At 38.3% G+C, this 8,516-nt stretch overlaps 1 long non-coding RNA gene across 1 annotated transcript; it reads left to right on the top strand.

Moving 5' to 3' along the window:
• Nucleotides 1–1,410: 1,410 nt before the first annotated feature.
• On the top strand, nt 1,411–8,516 carry LOC149984685 (uncharacterized). Its single transcript, XR_016494816.1, has 2 exons — nt 1,411–2,157; nt 5,489–8,516. It is a non-coding gene; the product is annotated as an uncharacterized LOC149984685 (long non-coding RNA).

The raw sequence follows: 8,516 nt of genomic DNA on the forward strand, positions 1-8,516 counted from the left end.
ATTTCTTCGTTCAGCCACGTCTCTGGGAAACATAAGATGTTGCAGTTTTTAATGTCCCGTTGGTAGGATAATCTTAATATTAGGTCATCAATTTTATTTTCTAATGATTGCACGTTAGCAAGAAGAATGGAAGGCATTGGGAGTTTACTCGCTCGCCTTAGGATACTCAGAAGGATCCACGATTTGTGTCCCCTTTTCCGGCGTCTTTTCTTCACACAAAAGTCATGGACCTGGGCCTGTTCCAGTGAAAGCAGGATATCCTTCTCGTCGGACTTGTTAAAGGAAAAAGTTTCTTCCAGTCCGCGGTGAGTAATCACTGTTCTGATGTCCAGAAGTTATTTTCGGTCATAAGAGACGGTAGCAGCAACATTGTGTACACAATAAGTAAAAAAATAAGTTACACAAAACGCAAAAGAAATAACAAAATTGCACAATTGGTTGGGAGAATGTAAAACGTCAGCCACGTTCTTCGGTGCCATTTTTTTTATTTATGTGTCACCAACAGTATAATCATCAATTGTTGATCCATAACCACATTACATGACATGCTGAATAAACCGAGGTGTCTGTTTAAACTACTAGCACACAACTCAGACTCCGATGCATACCTCACAAGACCAGAGGTCTCTTCACAATCCCCAAGTCAAGAACAGACTATGGGAGGCGCACAGTACTACATAGACTCATAGAGCCTTGGCTATATGGAACTCTATTCCACATCAGGTAACTGATGCAAGCAGTAGAATCAGATAAAAAAAAACTGATAAAAATACACCTTATAGAACAGCGGGGACTGTGAAGAGACACACACACAAGCACAAACACACTTACACATACATATGATAAGACACATACTCTACACACACATAGATTTTGTATTGTAGTAATGTGGTAGTAGAATAGTGGCCTGAGGGAACTCAATGTGTTGTGAAAAGTGTTATTAAATGTAACCTCATGCAATATTTGAAATTGTATATATTGTAACTGCCTTAATGTTGCTGGACCCCAGGAAGAGTAGCTGTTGCCTTGGATGCAGCTAATAGTGATCCTTAATAAATACAAATACAGTATGTCACTGATGGAAAGAGAGGAACACTCATAGAAAGGCATGGACACTGATCCTTGAGTCAATATTTTCACTTGCCACTTATTTTTTTGTCAGCTAACAGTACCAGTTGACCAAAGTGTCACAGAAATGTATTAGAAACTGATGGTATCATATTACCATGTCAAATCAAATAATGATAGTAGACAAGTGTTTTCATGAATCCGTGACAGAAATAAAAAATGTTTAAAAAAATCCCCAGCTTCAGATGCTGATGCAGTTTCTATAATGTAATATGACAGCTCTAGAAGGTGAAGTGAAACGATGTGTGTGCTTTCCAGAGGGAACTTGGGTTAAAGTATTCTGAATAAAAGCTCTCGGACAAGATATCACCATTGAACATTTTTGACTTTTTGAAGAGATCAAGTACCTTTTCTTTGTTTGAATCTCGGTAACTCCAGTAATTCCGTCTCAGACCATCAGCAGGAATACAATATTCTTTCTCAGACATTCAAGAAATGAACATAACTGCCCCTCAGGCCTTTATAGAATAAAAATCTGCAATTTTAATAACTTCCTTGTGGCATTTTCACATTTGGTAAGCCACCATGGCGAATCTCCACAGTTTTGACGTTCCTCAGAGACTTCTCTCCATGCTGACCAAAGCTGCAGGTGTTTTTGTTCTCCTGGCTGTCTTCATTCTGGAGTACATATTGAACTTGAACTTTCCATGCTTCTGCAGGCCTGCATGGGAAAGCCCACTACATATAGGCCCTCATGGCTTACTGTACATACTGTGCCCACCCACTATAATAACTTGTGCTATCATGCTAGTTGATAAGATGTACCAGAAGACGTTTTCCAGCAAGAGATGCAGTGGGTGCTGCACAAATTATAACTTCTGCAATTGTTTCTTTTCACTTACCAAACTCGGGATCACATTTCTGTCTGTAGTATTCTACTGGATAGCTGCTGTTTTCATAGATGGAGAATGGTATGTGTGCTATCAGACCAACAACCATCCAAAACAAGTTGGAATTCCCTGTAAAGAAACGAAAAACCTGACCTATGACGAGAGACTTGTCCTCACTGATTACAAGACTGACTCAGTTGTAAGTATTGGTTTATATTATGTTCAGAATGGAAAAAAATGATCATGCAAAAAAGGCTGTAAATATGTTACTGACAAATGCATCACAAATTAGATGCAATAAATTATATATTGAATACTAATAAATATCCCTGCCATTAATTAGGCATGTGAATGTGTGTTTAGGTTTAAAATTTGATAGTGTAAATATTTAGACTGCCCAGGGATGGATGAAAAGTGTCTATATAACCAACTGTCATTTTAAAATATATGGGATTTGGATCAGATCTTTTCAATAACCACATTTTCATCCACAGTTTATATTGTCATGTTTGCCTTATAAAACAAATATCACGACAGGTGTGATGAAAACATAAAATGTCTGTACAAATGTCATATCAACTATTATAAATTTCACATTGGTTAAAGTTGGAATCCGCGGAACGGCCACTGGTTGCCCTCACCACTGTTTATATTGCCAGGCTGAGGAGCATTGTGCAACAAGGTAAATAAAAAATGCAGTAGACCTAGGCTACATATTGTGCTCTTCTGTCGCACGTGCAATGATGTCGAGGGGGAAACAATTCGTTCCTTGTTTGCAGTAACTTCTTTGTTTTTGTAATATTGCAAATGGACGTGGCTGTTTCACCATTAAGGATTCCAGCTTTAAAGGTAGACTTGGTGAAATGACCACAAGCAGCACCGCAGTATCCGCACATGTACACAGGTTCGCTTCGCGCAGTTTACAGTGTGAAAATAGAAGTCCTTTCTATTTCTGACGCAGATCGCGCTGAAAGTCCTGCCTCTCCCATCTCCTCATTTGTTTATAGAAGCTGGTACCCACGTGCCATCTCCTCATTGGTTATTGGTTAGAAGAAAAAGCCTGGAAGGGAGAGAGATGACTAGAAACTATTTGGTTGACAGTTTTATGTGGGTTAATTGGCGGAGTAGAGGACATTGTGCATTTCAGGTAAAATAACAACACAATGTTTATCTTCCTAGGACAAATAAATAGGATAAATAGCAAGTGCAAGCTAACTAGCTAAATTGGCATAAATGTTTAATGCGTTTCGACCTGTCACCAAATTAATATAATTGGTTCAGAGTTTGTTTTGATATTTTCACCTGCGTGTCGTGATCGCGTTTGGTGTGGTGGGACAAAATACATGTATGGGGCGGCAGGGTAGCCTAGTGGTTAGAGCGTTGGATTAGTAACCGGAAGGTTGCGAGTTCAAACCCCCAGCTGACAAGGTACAAATCTGTCGTTCTGCCCCTGAACAGGCAGTTAACCCACTGTTCCCAGGCCGTCATTGAAAAGAAGAATTTGTTCTTAACTGACTTGCCTGGTAAAATAAAAAAAATAATAAAAAATAAATAAATAAATAAAAAAAAAAATGTATGCACGATGGCGCACAGGCACAGCCGGTTTGGGTTCCGCCTCCACGGCAGGGAACCAAAACAGCGTAGTTGTTGAGGAAATATGCATTAATGTCATATTGCTGAGTCTATCTTTAAGTGATGGATGGTGATGAGCTTGATGCAAATTTCCAATAAATATTTAGTTTTATTTGAAAGCTGGTGACATGATGAATGCTTGGCTCCCAATGATCAAATAAAAATTATATTGCTATTATCCATACCCCTCATCCTATAACCTACCTGTAACGAATACGCTGGGAGTCAGAAATTATGTGCAGAATGTGAATTTAATAATGAACTGATGCAAATGAACATAAACGTAAGAAAAAACAATAACACTTAAGAACTGAGGGCTAAATAAAGGTGGAGTAATTCGGGTAGTGATGAAGTCCAGGTGTACCTAATAATGGTTTATCAGCGAACTGTTGTCTTCTTAAAATGCACCACAACCAGATTGGGCAAGTTTTGTATTAATTGCAATAGTTTGTGTCAAAACCGTTGGTAGAGTTGGATGGAAACGCATTGAACTTCTGATTTTTATTCGGTAGGCCTACATGGAAACCTAAATGGTACATGAGCAGAAATTCCTTCTTTTTTTTCAACTGAAAGACAATGCCCAGAGCTTACCCATGATGTTGCAAAACGATTGACGTCAAGTCATTGTTTAAGTAAAGAATGCAATATTTGGGCTTGAAGTCGGGACTGTTTCCCTTACGATATGACGTGCTAATAGTTTCAGTCTGACTCTTTTCAGGGCTGTGTTTTATTGGAATGTTACCACCCACCAGCATGGCATTGTTTATTGATCAGAAACATCTGCAAAGTTCTTCCTCTTCTTGAGTCACGACTGGTCCAAATAGTTTTTTGCGTTAGCCTAGACTTAGCCGCCTGAGCCATGGATCAAATTAAAATAGGGGGTGCAAACTTGTGCTTTTGCCCCTCCACCTTTTTGAATATATTTTTTAACCAGAACATTAACAATTTTATGCTTTTGGCTCGCCTGTATAAAAAATATAAATGGTACAATTGCTTGATATGATTGCATTTTACAACCCTGCTGCCCCTGTTGCCCTGAGATGAATTGTTTTGACGAAGTCTTGCTTTGATTGGTGCAGCTAAACCACATATGCTTATCCTATATTATAAAATGTGTGGTAGGCTTTAGTAGTCTGATCATCGCGCTCTGATCATCGAATTCCGAAAGGTTCATGCACCTAGACCTATATTTAAATGTGTCTAACATGTCCAGATTCCCTATTCCTGCGCTATATTCAAATACCAGTATGCATTCTACAAACGGTGGAATAGGCTAAATATGCTGGCTACTGCCATCAGCGGTGTTAACTAGCCATCTAACCTCTAGCAATATTCACTTGGAAATATGTGCCAATTGGATGCAAACCTAGTCAAATTTGTCAGTAGCTATCTACTTTTTTTGAAAACATAAAGGAAAACTGCACACTGCTGCTCATGCTCCCAGATTATCTTTATTTACAACACTTTCACCCTTAGGTCTTCATCAGGCATGGACTTGAAACCGTTTTTATAGTTTCAATAATTCTAAATTGTGTTTTTTTTCATCCTAATTTGAATATTGTATGTATATTACTATAAATATTGATCACATTCTGTGTATGATCATATATTTTGATACATTGAATGTTAATATTGTGAAATTATGTTATAGATTTATACCTCCTGTTTCAGGAAGTGATGTCACTGAGTACTGCCCCTATATATAGGACCTTCCACCCCCACCTGGGATATGGATCCCCGATGAAGACCTAGGGGTCGAAACGTTGTGAATAAATATCACTTGGGAGCATGAGCAGCAGTGTGCGGCGTTTCCTTTCTGTTTGCCTACATCTCCAGCACCTGTGGAAAGTACCTGGATGTGCAGATGTTCTTCAGCGTTTGTCTTCTTTCTTTCCCAGGTCATTGGCTTGCCTCTGGTTACCCTGGGCCTTGTTTTCTGGCACATGTGTGAGTGCTGCTTCACCTGTCTCAAAAGAACAAACAACCGCTGCCATCTTGATCAACCATATTATGAAAGGTTGTATGAAGAAATTCTTTCAGAGGAGGTAAACAATCATTTGAAGAATGAACTGCAGGAAATTGCGAAAGAGAGGGCCGGGAGGATCTGTCTTCGGCCCCTTCAGTTCATCAGGAGAGGGGATCCTGGGAATTCATGGCAAGATATTTCAAACTCTGATTTCTTTTTGTCAGACCAATATCAGGAGTCAGTGGGCACAGAAGAGTCATCTCATTCAATAGGTTACTGAAGACTCAGCCCAGTGAGTGTTATGATTTTTAAAAGATATTTAAAAAAAAAAAAATTGGGTTGAAATTAATGTTGAAATGATGTACATTTTTCGGTTCTGAATGAAAATTAAAAATGCAAATTTTCCAGATGTTGAAAATATGTATTTTACATACATGGAATAACATTCATTTTCAGTTCTAAATGAAACTTGAAATTACGTCTTCTACAGACGTTGAAAATACATATTTGTTGTCAAAAAAAATTCTATAGCCAAATTTCAATTGTACATAGTTTTTCCCTTTAAATATTACTGAAGAAAGCCTTATGTCACGCTCAAAAGTTTTATTTTCAATAACATAGTGAATATTGCAGTATAGATTATTTTATTATTCACATTTATCACTCACACTTATGTTAGTCTTTTCGAAAGCTTCAGGACTGAAAGTAATCATATTCAACATTTCCTGACACAACCAACAGAACATACACTACCACAACATTCTCAGTAACAGTTACAAAAACGTTTTATTTGCTATGATTCAGATATGTGGTTGAATGCACTGACTCTGGATAAGAATGTCTGCTGAATTACGTAAAAGTAGAAATGAACACTTGGGATTGCGACCCCATCCTCAGTAGCCTTTTCCAGTGTTTACTTCTTACGTTGTTACAAGTTACATAAACTTTCCTTCTTAATTCACTCAGTAACGTTATGGGAAAAGGGTTATAGACATCTGTTTCACAGGTTTGGACAGCACAGACCAGTATAGCACAATATAGTACATTATACTGTGCTCTACTTTACCATACTGTAGTGTACTGAGCTGTACTCTACTCAACTATACTCTACTTTACTTTAATGTACTGCACTGTCCAAACTTGTGAAACATATGTCTATGATAATGTTATGTACTGTGCTCTGCTCTGCTGTACTGTGCTGTCCAAACCTGTGAAATGGAGGTCTATGAATGCTTCAGATCTGGTGCAAATCAGAACCAATCATAGACATCTATGTTTGGGACAAATCAAGGCCAGTCACTGGACCAAATATGAACCAATCATAGACCTCTGTTTTGGCTAAATAAAAGCCAGTCTGGACCAGACCAAATCTGAACCGAAAAGGGGCCAAATTAAGGCCGGTCCTGACCGGACCAAAAATATGACGTCTGTGAACGTTGGCCAAATCAAGGCCAGGGTGGAACGACCAAATTCCAACTACTTTTCAACGTCCATGGCATCGGTTGGTGCTCAGTGGGAGAAGAGTGTAAGGGTTTTATTCAAAAAGATACTTAGTCAGGTTCTTCTTGATTAGCATTTCTTGTGTGCTGCAATAACCATTCTGATTCAAGCTTAATAAACTATGTTTATACAGCATTAAAGAGAAACTTTAATCAATACATAATTGTAGAGTAAATACTGCCACTTGGAGGAGATAAATAGCTAATGTGTTAAAACAGGTCATGTAGGAACAGAAGTGCCAAGTTCAAGTGTTGCTGTCCGTCTTTATTCATGTGACACACTAACAGTGTTATATATTATTAGAAAGGCTCTCAAGGTGTTTGGGGAAATTGTTATATGACCAATACTGTAGCATGCTACTCTGCTTATTCACCACTGGTGATTATTTCAAAGATCTCAATGACATTACATTTAGACAACACTGTCACTGATGTAAAACCTACTGGCTAGAAAAAGTATGTGAACCCGTTGGAATTACCTGGATTTCTGCATAACTTGGTCCTAAAATTTGATCTGATCTTTTTCTAAGTCACAACAATAGAAAAACAGTGTGCTTGAACTAATAAGCCACTGCTGTCCAAAAAAAAACGTTGCTGCACATCTGAAGTTCACAAAAGAGCACCTGGATGTTCCATAGTGCAACTGGCAAAATATTCTGTGGGCAGATGAAACTTAAGTTGAGTTGTTTTTAAGGAACACACAACACTATGTAAAGTATGGTGGAGGGAGCATCATGGTCTGGGGCTGCTTTGCTGCCTCAGGGCCTGCACAGCTTGCTATCATCAACGGAAACTTGGGAATACATTTTTATCAAGACATTTTGTAGGAGAATGTAAGGTGGTCTGTCTGCCAATTGAAACTCAACAGAAGTTGGGTGATGCAACAGGACAACAACCCAAAACACAGAAGTAAATCAACAACAGAATGGCTTCAACAGAAGAAAATACACCTCCTGGAGTGGCCCAGTCAGTCCTGACCTCAACCTGATCGAGATGCTGTGGTATGACCTCGAGTGGTTCACAGACATCCCAAGAATATTGCTGAACTGAAACCGTATTCTATTTGGTTGAAGTTATTGCTGTCAAAGGAGGGTCAACCAGTTATTAAATCCAAGGGTTCACATGCTTTTCCTACCCTGCACTATGAATGTTTACATGGCGTCTTTATGAAACATGACACATGAAAACGTATCATTGTTTGTGTGTTATCAGTTAATTAAGAACTGTGTTTGTCTATTGTTGTGATTTCGATGAAGATCAGAAATTTGATGACCAATTTATGCAGAAATCCAGGTAATTCCAAAGGGTTCACATTCTTCTTCTTGCCACTGTATGTACTTTGGAAATTACTTTGTATCGTCATAATCCTACCATTTTATTACCAAATGTTTTGATAAACCATAATGTGTTTTTGTATTGATTTTAAGGTTGCTTAGTCAAAAATAAAATTGCAATAAGGTT

The sequence above is a fragment of the Oncorhynchus mykiss genome, chromosome 3 (assembly GCF_057628025.1).
Source record: "Oncorhynchus mykiss isolate SJ-2025 chromosome 3, ASM5762802v1, whole genome shotgun sequence".
Classification (NCBI taxonomy): domain Eukaryota; kingdom Metazoa; phylum Chordata; class Actinopteri; order Salmoniformes; family Salmonidae; genus Oncorhynchus; species Oncorhynchus mykiss.